The 17,019-nt window shown below is 39.4% G+C and overlaps 1 long non-coding RNA gene across 5 annotated transcripts in view; it reads right to left on the minus strand.

The window, feature by feature from the left end:
* LOC109444323 (uncharacterized) overlaps positions 1 to 17,019 on the minus strand; it is a 90,147-nt gene that overhangs the window by 59,349 nt on the left and 13,779 nt on the right. For all 5 annotated transcript variants that reach the window (XR_012494691.1, XR_012494692.1, XR_012494690.1 and 2 more), the window contains exons 2-3: positions 11,786 to 11,933; positions 6,870 to 6,951 (exon numbers count right to left, since the gene is read on the minus strand). This is a non-coding gene — a long non-coding RNA (uncharacterized LOC109444323). The remainder of the gene's footprint in view (positions 1 to 6,869; positions 6,952 to 11,785; positions 11,934 to 17,019) is intronic.

The raw sequence follows: 17,019 nt of genomic DNA on the forward strand, positions 1-17,019 counted from the left end.
TGGAGATAGGACTTTTTTAAAAAAATGAATTATAGTTGACCTGCAATATTATATTAGTTTTAGGTGTACACCATGATTCAATATTTGAATACATTATGAAATGTTCACCATAAGTCTTGTTACCATCTGTCACCATATAAATATTGACTCTAGTCCCTATGCTGTACATCTCATGAGATAGAGCTTTTAAAGAAATAATTAAGGTTAAATAAAGTCATAAGGGTGGGGCCCTAATCCAATAGCACTAGCGTCCTTATGAGAAGAGGAAGAAACATCAGGGATGCACAAGGACAGAGGAAAGGCTGTGTGAGGACACAGCAAGAAAGCAACTCTCTGCAAATTGAAGAGACAGAGGCCTCAGGAGAAATCAAACCTGCCAAACCTTGATCTTGAACTTCCAGCCTCCAGAACTGAGAGACAATAAATTTCTGTTGTTTAAGCCACCTAGTCTGTACTATTTTGTTATGGCAGCCTGAGCAAACAAATACAATATGGATATACCACATTTTGTTTCTCCATTTGTCAGCTGGTAGCATTGGGTCGTTTCCACTTTTTGGCTATTATGAATAATACTACTATGAACATTCATGCACAAGTTTTTGTGTGAACATATGTTCCCATTTCTTTTAGGTATATTTAGAAGTGGAATGCTGGGTCATATTAACTCTGTGTTTCAACAATTAAATTTTCAAAAGCATAAAGGAATCTATAAAGATAAGAGCAGGAATTAATGCAACGAAAACAAACTTACAATAAAAAGGATGATCAAAGTTAAAAGACTGGTTTGTGAAAACAATAAAATGGAAGAATTGGTAAAGAAAAGAGTAAAAGCATGAATTACCAATATTAGAAATGAAAAAAAGACATCATTACAGATCCTACAGACATAAAGATAACAAGATTATGAACAATCTGATCTCTTCAAATAAAATAAAAATGTGAGTTGGGAAAGTTCCTAGAAAACTGCAACTTACAAAACTAACAAAGAAGGAATAGAAAGTTGGAAGAGTACAATATCTGTTAAAGAAATTGAATTTATAATTTAAATCTTCCAACAAAGAAAACTCCAGTCCCAGATGGCTTCATTGGCAAATTCTAATAAATATTAAAAAAAAAAAAAAAAAAAAAAATACCATGATTATACATACTTTCCAGAAGACAGAAAAAACATACCCAAACTCAAATTATGAGACCAACATAACCTTGTTACTGAAACCTAACAAGGATAACAAGTGAAAAGTATAAGTCAATCTCACTAATGAACACAGATGCAAAAAATCCTCAACAAAATAACAGCAAAGTGAATTCAAGAATGTGCACAAAAGATAACATGTCCTGAAAGTTTGTGTTATTTCAAGAATGTAAGATTGATATAAATTTTAAAAATGATTAAAACTTACCACATGAACAGGATAAAGAATTATATAATAGATTTTCAATAGACAAAGTAATAAAATTCAACATCCATTGATGGTCATCCATCATCACCTAGATTTACGCACATTCCTTAATCTAATCCAATTTCCCATCCTTCCTACTTCCCGCATTCTTCAACCAGTAACCCTGGAACTCATGCTAAACCCTCAGCAAAATGCCCTAAATCCTCAACCTCTTCTCCAACATTCATTTGCCCTTCTTCTTGCTTTCAGTAAAATTTGGTTCTGCTTGAGGACATTGATTTTCTTGCAGCCCTCTCATGTAGTGGCTGGTTTTTCTCCTGTATCCTATATACCTCATGCCTGCAGGTGGGGTAGCAGTCCTCCTTGCTCTTCTTTGCCTTTTCTAGACTAATTATTATTTCTTTCCTCTACAAAACCCCTGATTCCCTTGAAGCTTGTGTCCTTAGAATGGTCCGTGTCTAGTCTTTCAACTTCATCTTTAGCCATTTTCCTTTTGCTCCCTGACCTCTTCCCACACTGGCTTCTGATAGCATTTAGAACACACCAAAACCCCCTTTACCTCCAGGCGTTTGTTGGTTCTTGCTGCTAGAGTATTGCATACAATTCCTCACATGGCTGGTTCCTCATCCTACAGTTCTCTGTTTCAAAGTCATCTTCTTCGACTTTGAAGGCCCCTCCCAGACAAATCTGACTAAGGCTGCAATCTCTTACTATGCCTCCTGTATCCATCATGGCAGCCTATGTTTCCTTTGTAGCTTGTGTCACAAGCTGTCATCTGACATTTGCTTGTTGACTTTGCTTCCAGTCTCTCTTACTAGATTATATTCTCCCCATCAGTTTTATTTGCCTCTTTATTCCTCCAGTGCTTAGGACTGTGCTTGGTATAGATACGCTCTTTCAGTGTTGTTCAATGAATGGATTTTAACATACAGCCTGCGATGGTGTGCCCAGCTGGAAGCCATCACTGGGCCCCCTGAATTCTCTGTTCTTCATCTCCACTTTATTAGGATCCATCTTGCTTTGTGTTTTGTATTAGAATTATGTGTAAAGAAAGGCCGAGTTGTATGGTGGTTAGAACCACACCTCTGTACAAATTCCAGCCCTACTACTGCCAGGCTCCAGAACAGTTCCTGGAACAGAGAAAACAGTATTACTGTACTTTGTGTTATCCCCCTAATGGGGATAAACCAAAGTTCCTCGAGGGTAAGATTACATATATGATTTAATCTTTGATAATTTGCACAATGCCTAGCTCAGGACACACAGTGGGTGTTCAAAAGATAATAAATAATAAGAGCTAAATTTTATGGGTTTATATGTGGCAAGTTCTAAACTGTTCTAAACATTTTACATGTATCAGCTCATTTAATTCTCACAATAAGTACCATAATTATTCCCATTTCACAGATGAAAAACCAAGTCATCAAGAATTAAAGACTTTGCCCAGGTGCCCAGGTTCACACAGTAAGTGGGATATCTGACATTTAAGCACTAAAGGATCAGGCAGCCAAGCCTTAACTACAAGAGACTGTCAAGTGTAGACCAATTAGTTGGGGCAGGTTTACGAGGTCAGAATCAGAGACAACAATCTATATGTTCAACAACTGGGACTGGTTAGGTAAACTGTGATAGAATCTTATGTCACCATGAAAATGATATATGTCTATATTTACAATACTGAAAGCCATTCATAATTGAAAAAAAGCAAGCTAGAAAACAGCGTAATAACCTGCACACAAATGTTTACAGCAGCCTTACTAATAACTGCCAAAAACCGGAGGCAACCAAAATATCCTTCCAAAGGTGAATGGATAAACAAACTGTGGTACATTCATACAATGGAATATTATTCAGTGATAAAAAGAAATGAGCTATTAATCCATGAAAAGACATGGAGAAACTTTAAAAGGCATATTGTTCAGTGAAAGAAGCCAGTCTGAAAAGGCTACTTACTATGTAACTTCAACTATACGACATTCTGGGAAAGGCAAAACTGGAGAGATAGTACGAAGACCAGTGGTTGCACAGATCAGAGAAGGAGGGACCAATAAGAAAGTGGGATTTTTAGGGCAGTGAAACTATTGTGTATGACACTGTAATGGTGACTACATGATGCCATGCATTCATCACAATTGAACTCTATAGCACAAAGAGTGAAGCTTAATTTATGGGCTTTATTTAATAATGTACTTATATTGGATCATCAATGGTAACAAAGTCACCACACTACTGCAAGATGCTAATTACAGGGAAAACTGAGGGGGGGATGCAGTATAAGGGAACTGCACTATCTCAATTTTCTGTAAACCTAAAACCGCTCTAAAAACCAAAGTCTATTAAGTTAAAAACAAACAGTATAGTAGTAGCATGATCCTTTCCTTGCATGTCAATATACCTGAGTGTTTTTGTGCATTGAAAAGTCTGGAAGGACATAACCAAAATTAATAGCAGTTGTCTGAGTGGTAGGATTCATGAGATCTTTCTCCTAATTCTATCTACCCTTATTTTCTTAATAAAAGCATGCATTAATTTCATATAGAGGAGTGAAGTGTGGCAGCCGCAGGGGACCAGCCCAACGCCCCAGAGGCCAGCGAAGCGTTGGCGCCGCAGAGAATGCAGCTTTCTGAGTCCGCTGGGCAAATACCGTCCTCGGCATCTGCTCCACCCACTGTGTCCCTCGGCCTTTTCAGTTTTGTGTCCCGGAGGTTAGGAAAGAGAGAATTCCTCCGGTGCAATTGCGTCTGCACCCCCGGCGGGCGCAGAGCCACGAGGGGGCACCGAGCTCGCCCCCGGCGCTGACGCCCTGTGCTGCTCTGGGGGCGTGGCCGCCGCGCCCGCCTGGCCGTCAGTGGGCTGGAATGTTCCCGCGGCGAGTGTACTTTGTTCTGAGGATGGGGGAGGGTGGAGCGGGGGCAGGGCTCCAGGGCCCCTGGGTCTTGGAGGGCAGCCAGCTTTCCGTTCCCAGGGAGCCTGGGGGTTGGGGGGAGGGGCCGAGGAAGAGTTGTCTAGTTCCCAGGCTAGGCAGGTGACAGGCGTCCACGGAACCCCTGGATTCCAGTGCCAGCCCTGCCACCTACAAGCTGCATGTCCCTAGGGTCTGGTCTCTTAAATTCTCTGGGCCTCAATTTCCTCATCTACAAGATGGGGATAACAATGATAATGGCACATAGTTATTGCCAGGCACTGTTACAAATTTCTCTACAAGTGCTCTTTCCTCCTAACAACCCTTTGAAGTATTAGGTGCTGTTGATATAATAACATAATTGTCTTATTAGTTGACAACTACTCCCTAACTGCCCAGGCCCTTTGGACAGCACGGATGCTCTGGCTGTAGAAAGCTGGGCCCAGCCTCCTTCTAGGTAGTGACATGTGCACTACTATTATTTTTTCACTTTATAGATGAGGAAAGAGAGCTCAGGGAGGTTAAGTAACTTGCCCAAGGGCACACAGCTCCTAAGTGGCCATTCTGGATGCAAACCCAGGTGGCCAGACTGAGAGCTTCTACGCTTAACCACTCTACTGCCACCCTTAAAGTCTGTTTATTCAGATGTATTGCAATCCATGTAACAATTCTGAGAACTATTACTACTAATAATTATTAGTACTAAATAATGCTATCACCAATTGAGGGCTGAGATTCTTGTTAACACCCTGTGAGATAGCTGCTACTATTATTATTCCCATTTTAGGAATGAAAGATCAAGGCACTGGAAGGTCACTCCAGTGACTAAGAGCCAGCCCTTAGTTTTACAGCATCACAAATGATTACAGCAAACACCAAATTTGTTCTAGGGGATGAAATACATTCACCCTGAAGCCAGTTCTAGGGGATGAAATACATTCACCCTGAAGCCAGTTCTAGGGGATGAAATACATTCACCCTGAAGCCAGTTCTAGGGGATGAAATACATTCACCCTGAAGCCAGAGGCCCACAAGGGCTTACTGTTGCCTCCTTTTGCAGTATTTTATAGGGAAGCCAACTCCTCCAGAATCTGAATATAGAGGCTAGCCTGGAAGGATGGGCCTGCCTTCTCCAAACGTTGTTAGAGCCAACTTTGCCAGGTAATCTGAGGAGCTTGGGAGGTGTGTAATGAGTCTCCGATCACATCTAACACCAATTGGGAGCTTTTCTCTTCTTGGGCCTGCGGCTTCCAGGAGCTCAGCTGCCTAGAGCCGTGGAAGGATCTTCACCCAGAATGGCAGATCAGTTGCCCTAAGCTGTGGTTGATAGAGAGCTTTGCAGCAGAATCTCCCTGTCCCATTATCATTGTTCCCTTCCCTTTACCACCCCGCCATCACACTGACTGGAAAGTCATGATTGGACTCCATCACCACCACCCCTCCCTTGGGTTAAGAGGCTGTCTTCTTTTAAAAATGCAAATGTTGCTGTTGCTTCTTTGTAACCTATCCCCCAGGTACCCTCAACCTACCAACTTCTGGGAAAGAAAAAACACCCTTAGTCTTTGTAGTAGGCATTAAATGTTTGTTGAAGATGGTTCGGCAAATAGTCACATATTGCTATTGTTGTCATGTGAGCTCACAGTAGGCTCTGAGTAACTGCTTCGCATGTACGTTCCTTCTCCCTGGAATGCTCTTCCTCCGGCTACCTAAATGGTTCCCTCCCTCACCTCCTTCAGCTTTTACTCAAGTCACCTTCTTTGTGGGGCCTTCCCTGACCACCAAATTTAATTACACCCTCCAATAGTCCTGATTCCTTTTCCCTGTTTTATTCTTTTCCTAGCACTTATCACTGTCCTGTACACTTTATTATTTTTTTTATTTAGTTTATTGTCTATGTTGCCCCACTAGATGGTAAGTGCCATGAGGGTAGGGATTTCTCTCTGTTTAGTTCATGGCTGTATCCCCCAGTGCCTGGAACAAGGAGGAAAGAAAGAGGAGAGAGGAAAAGCTTCCAGGCCATTCCAACCCATCGTGACTATTGCTGCCCCTTGGAAGAATACATATTTCTTATTCCTGCTGTGTACTCAACATTCGGCATAACATATCCCCTTGGTGACATCTCTTATAGTATCATCCCATTCTGCTGTTTGACTTTGCAATTGTGTATCTCATCTACTTGAGCACACAGTAAATTTCCTGCTTCAGGACCGGGAAAAGGGATCTGATTCTTTGTAACCCGCCATCCCACCCTCACCCCGCAGTACCAAGACAAGGCTGAATTTCTACAGGTTCCAGGGCTCTTTAGATTTCAAAAAGAAAAATTTCCCCCTCCCTCCCTTCTTTCCCCCACCTTGTCCTCTTCTCCCCCAGCCCCAGTTTATCTCCTTTAAGATTAGCCTTAACTGCTTTAGTTTGTTAGAAGTTTCATATTTAATGATTTTAGGTATAACTTCACTGCACTTTTGATGAGTAACATTTAATATTTGTTAATGGGGGTCAATAAGTGAACCTAATTTCTTAACACGACGCCTTTATTTTCTCTTTAAATAAAACAGAATATTCCATACCTTAACTATGTTCTTGCCATGGAGACAGCTTTGATTTTCTCCTTATTGTCAAGAGGAATTTTTACAAATTTCTTCAAGTGGCCTAAGTGAGAAAAAGAGGGAGAGAAAGAGTCACATTCCTGGGAGGTCCTTTGGTAGTCACCCCCCCTCACCCTAGACATTGAGAAGGGGAATACACAGCTAGGGCCAGCCCTTAGTTTTACAGCATCACAAATGATTACAGCAAACACCAAATTTGTCCTTTCTCTCTCTCCCTGCATTCCTCCAGGGTGGGCTGTAATGGGAGCTTGTGTCATAACCAACTTAAGTGGGAAGGACTGCTTGCAAAACACTATCTAGTGAATATATTATTTTTATTATCAAGGGAAATCTACAATTGTGCACAAATAAGCATTAGTTATGATCTGAATATGAAATTTCATCATTATATTGCACATGTGATAATCTTGGTACCTGGCATCTGTTAAAATTATGGTAAAAGGTACCATTCTGGTTAAGTCTAAGAAAACTACATCAGAATAAGTCTTGCACAGCTCTACAACAGTAACGGCAGGGTCCTCGTGAGCACAGAGTGTGTGGCACAGAGGGATGACTGGAAGAAAGTATGGGTGGATGACAGATGGATTGATCTATGGATAAGTGGGTAAATGAATAAAAGTGTGAATGGTTAGAGAGCTGCACAAATGGACTGACGGTAGATGGTTGGATTTGCTGGGCTCTGAAGGTCGTTGGCCCTACCACAGCACTGATCATATGACTTCACAGATGTTTGATTACCCAGTGGTCTCCCCCACCGGATTTTGAGCTCCTTAAAGTTAGTTTATTTATTTATTTACTTACGTACATATGTAGGTACATATGTTCGTACGCATGTATGTATGTATCCTTGGCCACTAGCACAGTGTCTGGCGCATTGATGGAAGTTGGGTTAGGATGTAGATTTGGCTGCTGTAACATGCAGCATCCCACCTGTACCACAAAGTCTACCGTGCAGCCAGCAGGAAGGGAAAAAAGAGGGAGGGGAAGGCACACATGTCCTCTTCAAAGGCAAGACCTGGAAGGTGCACATATCAGCTCTCAACTCATGGGCCACAGCTTCGTCCTATGGCCACATCTTCCTGAAAGGATGCTTGGAAATTTAATCTTATTCTGGGTGGACTTGTGTCCATCTAAAAATCAGTGGATCTAAAAACGGCAGAAATGGATATTGAAGGCAATTAATCTCTACCACCTAAATAAGCAACCCATTTTTATTTGTTGTATCAATATAAACAAATGAATCTGATACTGCAAGTCTGTATTCTAAGAAGGAAAAGCATGTTGAATCATTTAGTTAAGAGAAAAAAGCAAAGTAGGATTGATGGATATAGTATGCAATTATTTGCTGCCCTTCTTTATTAAGAGACATTTCGTTGACAGTGACAGTGGGCCCAGATAATATGTGCCACTTCCCAGGCTCCCTCCAAGTGGCCTTCTGATGCCACTGAGGCCAATGAGATATACATGGATGGCAGCTGGAGGCCTCTGAGAATGTTTTTGCTTTGATACAGGCATGACTTTCCCTCTATCTTCCTACTTTTTCTTGATTTCTGAAATACAGATGTGAGAGTGAAGGTGGAGCAGTCAACTTGTGACCATGAGACAATGAACCACAAAGCAAAAGCCACACATTCAGTTGGACGCAGCAGAGAGCTGGAAAGTAGCTGGGACATTGATGATGTCATGACAATGCTGCCATCCTTGATTGCCTGCCTCCGGTCTACTTGTCAATGAGAAACAGAAGCTTCTCCTGGTTAAGCCAGGGTATGGCCTCTCTGTTTTATGCAGCCTAACTGATATATGTGTATCTTGAAAAGTCACTGACTATGTAGAATATCTCTGGCAGGGTACACAAGAAACTACAGCCATAGGTGCCTCTCCTAGGCGAAGTTATGAGTGATTGGAGGACAGGGGTGGACAAAAGACTTATTTTTCATTTATAGTCTTGCATTTTTTAACCTTAAATTGTTGGCATTTATATATTTGACAAAAAGCATCGAAATAGCCTCTTACAATGAGGAAAGTCAAAAGACACTATGTCATGCATCAGTTTGATGGCTCAAGAAAGACAATGTCCAGCCTTTGTACTATTGTTATGTCGTCATCAGAGGCAGAGTTGTCCCAAGAAATTCACAAGTGGTGGGTCAAGAACAGAATTTTGAAAATTACTTACACATGAAAAATAAATTAGCAGATGTATGCTATACGTCAATAAAAGTGGGGGCTGAAGAGTTTTTTTTAACTTATTTAAATCAGAGAAACAATTGTCTCAGAGTTTTAATTGTGTAACTAATGTTTTATCTTGTAAGCTAGGTGGAATGTATACTGCTCTTTGTCTTATCATTTACTGTACTATCTTAACTGCCTGGAATATTTCCTAATTTGAAATTAATTAACTGAAAACTCAGAGTGCATTCATTCAAATATAATAAAGCTCTCTCACTCCCTTGAATTACAGTGCACTTTCTTGAGCAGCCTAGACATGGCTGGTATAGTGAGCTATGCACAATTGCACGTGACTCACAATGTATCTCAGCCTCAGCTAGTGGCGATCACCCCGACAGCGGCACCACAAATAGTTGTGGGAATTAGGAATGATTTTGATGCCTGTGAGTTGTGATTCTTATACTCATTTTGATTTTCTTCTTATTTTACCCACAGAAAAATTCTTAACAGGGAAGGAGGCAGGGGAGTGGAATCAAACACAAAGAGCACATGCACATCTAGAAGGCACAGGAAGTACGTGACCCCAGGATTGTTTCCATTAGGAACCACATGGCAGTGACAATTACCAAACCTGAAAACAAACTGATGGTGCAAGTGCTTTTGTCATAATGATAGTCACATCAGTATGTATGTTTGAATTCTGTTAGAATTTTAAATAGGTAAATAAGATTAACTCACATTTATTCTGCAACAGTACGTACGTGTTTCTTTCCTACTATTATCTATGGTGTGAAGATGTGGAAAAAAATAAAATTTATTAAAAGAAAAGTTTTAACTTAACTAAATCTTCACATTAATGTGGCACATATATGCAATGGAATATTACTTGGCCATAAAAAAGAATGTAGTCTTAACCATTTGCGACAACATGGATGGACCTAGAGAACATTACGCTAAATGAAATAAATCAGACAGAGAGAGACAAATACCATATGATCTCACTTATATGTGGAATCTGAAAAACAAAATAAACAAACAAAACAGAAACAAACTCATAGATACAAAGAACAAATTGATGGTTGCCAGGTGGGAGGGAGGTCAGGGGGGTGAAAAAGGTGAAGTGATTAAGAAGCACAAATTGGTAGTTACAAAATAGTAATGGGGATGTAAAGTATAGCTTAGGGAATATAGTCAATAATATTGTAATAACTATATATGGTATCCAGTGGGCACTAGACTTCCGGGGGACCACTTCGTAAGTTACATAAATGTCTAACCACTATGCTGTACACCTGAAACTAATATAATATTGAATGTCAATTGCACTTGAAAAATTAAAAAATTAAAAAATAAAGCCTCATTAAAACAAATTAAGTTGGTTATATTTATGTACCTCCCTTATAAAATGACAATGTTTTAAAAAGTCCTTTAAAGGGCTGATTTTACCACTCACATGTTTACAAATTGCTTTTGTAGATATCATGCCAATAAAAGTATGAGTGGCTATTTTACTTCTCTACGAAATGTTTAATATTCCTCAAAGACAGGTTATGTACATGAGAATGTGATGTCAGTGGGGTAAAAAAGGCTGAGAAACAAAAGAAAAATCATCACATTATCAATAAGTACTGATAAAACTAATAAGATCAGCTGCAATTTAAAAGGATCACGAAGAAGGTCAGAGTTGGACTCCTGAGTAACAGTATGTGTGATAAATTATATACTTATTTTGTACCAAGACCAAAATCCTTACCATACTACCTCTAAGCCAATAAAAGGGGAAAAATTGTATCATCTCATTTGGAGGTGACTTGCTAAGGTACAGATACAAATAAATGTATTTCTTAGAAGAACACTGATATTTTGTTATGCCTTGAATAGGCTTGATAACAAAGATGCAGGATCATTTTGAAATTAAAAAAAATATTTTTAAACACTTAAAATAAACCTGGTAGAATTAAAAATATAGGATATCTATCCTCCAAATCACAGCAAGACAAAAGCAAACCAAATGCAATCTGCACAACCAAAGACAGGAAAAAAGTAATCAGAATCATAAACAAGCATGAATCATAAGCAAGATTACCAAAACCCAAACACATAATTTAAATGATACATGTAAATGAGTTAAATCCCCTATTAGAAGAGGAAGACTCACAGCTTGGGTTAAAAAAAAAAAATCATTTGCGTCTTATAAGAGACACACTCAAAACAAAACGATGCAAAAAGGAGTTATGAATGTCACCGTGGTACTTACTTTTCAGTTTTGGGGGTGGTGGTGGTGGTAAGTAACTTCTAGAATGTCAGGATATAATGAGTAAGTATGGACCTGCCTGTATCAGCCAACTTAATAATCCTCACTCCTCCACAACTGCCCTCCTCTCCTTCTGTGCCCAGGAATCCAGTGTGTGCGTTTTGTGCGCATGTGCTGGTAGAGGGGTGGGTGTGAGGGGGCTGCTCACGTTCACCTTTTGCACCATAACCAGAACTTGGCACTGGAAGCCACAAACGCCAGTGTGGACGGTTCCAGAATAGATTGGTGGGCCTCAGGACACCACACCACACCAAGAAGGATCATAGCCAGTAAGAGTGAAGACCATGGAAGGACTGGGTGGGAAGGGTTGTTTTTCAGGGAGGAACAATTCTTGATCTCACTCAGCCCCATTTTATCCCCACTTTGGCAGTTCCCACAGGTGTTGATGCAGGCTCACCTTCCAGGAAGGATGCTCTGCTCCTCAAAGTCACGCAGGAACCCAGACACGAAGGAACCCAGACAAGCAGCTCTGCTATTTTCAGTACGTGACTTTTAAGGCTGCTCCAGTTGGGACCATTTCTGATGAGCAGGAAGGCGAGGAGGATCTTTAAGAATATAAAAATTGCACAGTCACTTCTACTCACATCCCATTGGTGAGAACTTAGTCACATGTAGCAAGTAGCAAGGGGGTGGCAGGGGGAATTGGGGTGGGGGGGAGGGTTGTACTGAGAAATGCAGTTTTTAGCTGAGTTGCCTGGGGCCCAGGAAGAAGGAGAGAGGAGTTTAGCAGCAACCATCAACATCACAAAATTACCATCAAGGGTCTGTGCAAGGTTCCTCACTTATTTCCATTTATTCATTCACTCACTCTCTTTTATAGCCATCTTACATATCTTGGCAGTCACTCTACTGTGTTTAAAGTACACACTTTTGTTTATATTTTTGAAAAATATGTAGTTTTGGTTTTTGTGGGCATGTACTTTTTTCTTGAGTCAATTTTATTGAAGTAAAATTTACATTCAGTAACAGTCAACTGATCTTTGAAAAAAGGAGCAAAGGCAATTCACAAGGATAGTCTTTTCAGTAAATGGTCCTGGAACAACAGGATGTCCACAGCAGAAAAAAAAAAAAATCTAGACATAGACTTTCCACCTTTCACAAAAATGAACTCAAAATTTGTTTTAGATCTACATGTAAAACTTTTAGAAGAAAAGAGAAAATCGAGGTAACTTTGGGTTTAGCAATGATTTTTTTTTTATATACACCAAAGGCATGATTCATGAAATAAGTAATTGGTTGGATTTTATTAAAATTAAAAACTTCTGCTCTGCAAAAAACACTATTAAGAGAATGAAAAAGTCACAGACTGAGAGAAGATATTTACAAAACACATATCTGATAAAGGACTTGCATCGAAAATACTCAAAGAACTCTTAAAACTCAATAGTAAAATAAAAACCCAAACAAGCCAATTTAAAAATGGGCAAAACATCTATTCAGACACCTCACCACAAAGATAAACAGATAGCAAATAACATATAAAAAGATGCTCAATATCATTTGTCACTGCAAATTAAAGCAATGAGATATATTCATAAGTGTAGATTTATTTAACTTTATACAAAATTGCCAAACTGTATGCCAAAGTGATGAGCCGCTTGGTACTGCATTCCCACCAGCCATACATGAGTTCCGGTTGCTTTGCATCCTTAATGGTAGTTCTCAGATTTTTTAATTGGAGACATTTGTGACGTAGTAGTATCTCACTGAGGTTTTAATTTGCAATTCCTAATGATTAAGCATATGGAGAATCTTCTCATGTGCCTGTCTGCTTTCCATATAGTTTATTTGGTAACGTATTTAAATCTTGCGTTCGTTTTTAAAGTGGACCGTTTGTTTTATTATTGAGCTGTGGGGTTTCTTCAGATATTTTGGAGATAAGTCAGTATCAGTCAGGGTCCAATCAGGAGAATTTTTAACAGGAGATTGGAATGATGGCGATTTGACAGGTAAGAGTTGAAGAAGGACAACTGTGATGAATCCAGGAATAGCAGACAGGGACAGCCACTACCGGCAGGGCTGGGATGGAGGGTCTGAAGAGGAGCTCCAGACCTGTGGGGGAGAGCACAGCACGGCTCACTGATGGTTGAGACAATGAGGTGGCTCCTGAGAGCATACTGGAAACCAGCACTTTGTGGGGATGTTGTCCAGAGACAGGTGCTGTACCATGGAACTCACTGCACAGTCATTTGAGGGGTGCTGGGAGAAGCGATTCAGTCATGGCATTTTGACAAGGTGCCGAGGGAAGCTTCTAGCAGCTGGACACACTGCTGGTTGCCCTGTGCTACCAGAACTGGGAGCTGGTGGAGCTGCCCTCTGCAGGAGCCAGGCAACGGAGAAAGCTGCATCCTGCAAGAGGCAGCGCAGAGCCCACACTCCGCAGAACCCAGGAAGCTGGAAGAGAAAACGCCTTCCTCCTTCGGTGTCTCTCCGGCACCCTCTACTGGCGTAACAGCATACCAAATGCCACAGGTAAAATATTTACCCAATCCACCTTAATTATCACAGAGCAGGCAAAGATGGGTGAATTTGGAGCCGAGAAACAAATGGATGACCGGCACAAAATTCTTTATCATATGTGTGCTTTGTAAATATTTCCCACAAGCTGTGGCTTGCCTTTTCATTTTCTTAATAGTGTCTTTTGAAAAACAGATGTTTTTAATTTTATGTTCAACATATCCATTTTTTTCTTTTGCCAATCATGCTTTTTTTAATCCTAAAAAGTCTTTGCCTGATCCCAATTCAAAGATTTTCTCCTATTTTTTCTAGATATTCAATTGTTTTAGGTCCTAGATTTAGGCTTACAGTCCATTTCAAGCGGTGTGTATATTATATGCATTCTTTAAATTTTACTTAAAAATTTTTAAAGACTTTCTTTGAGCAGTTTTAGGTTTACAGAAAAATTAAGAGGAAGGTACACAGATTTCCCATCTACCTCCTGCCTCCCTTACATGCATAGCTTCCCCCATTTACAATATCCCCCACCAGAAGGTACATTTGTTACAAATGACTGAACCAGTATTGACATATCATAACCACCCAAAGCCTAGAGTTTCCATTAGGGCTCACCCTAGGTGTTGTACATTCTGTGGGTTTGGACAAATGTAAAATGACATGTATCTATCATTATGGCATCATACAAAGTATTCTCACCGTCCTAAAAATCCTGTTCTCTGCCTATTCATCCCTCCCCCTACCCCATATGCATTTTTTAAATTGATTTAAAAATATTTGCAATAAATCACAAAAGTAGGTGCATGTATTTTAATTTATATAAATGGTATTGAGTTATTTATCTCATTCTGCTTCTTTTGTCACTCAGCACTGTTTTTTAAGGTCCATTCATGTTGCTACACATGTACCTAATCTCTTGTTTCTCTAACTGCTGCCGTCACTTAATGTCCTTGATAGGTTCTGAAACTTTAAGCAAAACAAGGTATAGCGAAAGCAGTTTTACCATAGGCTAATCGATATAAACAAGAGTTAGTTTCCTCCAGCATTTCATCAACATTATAATGAAACGACATTGAACAACATTATTTGAGGTCCTGCTACACTGGACCATCTGCTTTTTTGCAGATGGACAACTGATTGTCTATGATTGCCCATTATCAGAACTGACACAGCATCATTCTAAGCCATATCCTCCGATGGATCTGTGTGATCATTTGTGTGCTACATCCATCCAGGAGTGGATTCGCTGGGTCCTAGGCTATGCACATCTACTGTCTATGTAGTGCCAGACTGCTCTTCACAAAGTTTGATTATTCTGCATCCCCACCAGCAGCACACGAAGGCACCTCCATCCCTATACCTGCCAGCACTTGGCATTTTCCAGCTTTCCAACTTTTGCCAGTCTAATAGGTGTAAGGTGATTTAATTGTTGTCTTTGAGAATCTCTGATTACTGATGATTTTAGTTCTTAATAATTCTCTTCAAATTGGATTACAAATTTTCGAAGCCTGCTACCTTTTGCTTACTTTGGATTTAATTTGCTATTCTTTCTCTAGCTTCCTAAGATGGAAGCTTAGATCACTGAGTTTAGACCTTTCTTCTTTTCCATCAATGCTAAAAATTTCTCTCTAAGCAGTGCTGCATCACACAATTTTTGATTAGTTGTACTTTCATTTTCATTTAGTTCCAAGTATTTTAAAGTTCTCTTGTGACTTTTTCCTTGACCCATGTGTCATTTAGAAGTGTGTTATTTGATCTCCAAGTGTCTTGGGACTTTCCAGCTACTTTGTTAGTAATTTCTAGTTTAATTCCATTGTCATCTGAGAGTAGACATTGTATCATTTCTATTTTTTAAGTTTATTAAGGTGTATTTTATAACCCAGAATGTGGTCTATCTTGGAGAATGTTTCATACAAACTTGGGAAAACTTGTGTATTCTCCAGCTGTTGAAGTAGTCTGTAGACATCAGTTTATATCGATTTGATTGATGATGATGTTGAGTTCAACTATGTCCTCACTGATTTTCCGCCTGGTCGATCTCTGATAGAAAAGTCCCCAGTGCTCTGACAGATCTAAGAATAGTTATTTATTTTCAATTTGTTCAGCATTTTACTTTTAAGGACGGAGTGCAGACTCTCAAGCTCCTTACTTGCTAGACCGGAAACTGGAAGTCTCTCTCTTGTTTATTGGTTTTCAGGTGTTACTTGTATATTCTACATATTAATCTCTTATCACTTTTAGATTTACAAGTATCTTCTCCCATTTTATCACCCATTGTGTGTCTATGGGATCCTCTTTGGAACAAAAATCCTTAATTTTGACATCATCAAATTAATCATATTTTCTTTCTGGTTTGTGCTTTTGAAGTTTTATGTAAGGAGTCCCTCTCCCAACCCAGGTGCCAAAGACACTCTATTATAGTATTTTCTTCTATTAACTTTAGAGGTTTTGGGTTTTTTTTCACACTTACGTCTTTCATCATGTACAGTATATCCTTTTATTTGGTATCAGGCAGGGATCCTGTTTTATTTTCTCCTTATAGCACGCTGGTTTAATCTGCCCCTTCTTCACTGATTTGTGATGCCTCCCCCCCAAACTCATGGCTTGACTATGAGTTTTCTATTCTTTTCCAGAGTCTGTTGGTCTGTTTTTGTGCTAAAAGTGTTACTGTTTTGCTTTGTTCAGCTTTTTACGTGGCTTTGTTGTGTTCTGCTCCTTTACTCTTCCTTGGTAAGGTTGACTTAGTCCTGTCTGTCCATAGAAATTTTAAAATGGAATTTTTATTGGAATTTCATTACATTTATAGATTAATTCATAAAGAACTGGTTCCTGTACAATATTGTCATTCTATCTAAGAGCATAAAACTTCCCTTCATTTATTTAGGTTAATTTCTACGTTCTTTATTAGAGTTTTAAAGTTTTTCTCCATAGGTTTCTTGTATATGCTCAAGTTTATTCCTAGATATTGTACTTTTTTTTTGTTATCGTGAATAGAAGTTGGTTACTGCTGGTGAAGAGAAATGTTACGGATTTTTTTTTCTTAGGTTAATCTTGTATGTAGTGATTTTACTGAATTCTCTCAATAGTTTTAACAGTCTATCAGTTGATTCTCTTTGATTTTCAAGGCAAATGAAAATATTATCTTTACATAATGATCATTTTGCCTCTTCTTTCCTA

Source organism: Rhinolophus sinicus, linkage group LG03 (assembly GCF_036562045.2).
Source record: "Rhinolophus sinicus isolate RSC01 linkage group LG03, ASM3656204v1, whole genome shotgun sequence".
NCBI lineage: Eukaryota > Metazoa > Chordata > Mammalia > Chiroptera > Rhinolophidae > Rhinolophus > Rhinolophus sinicus.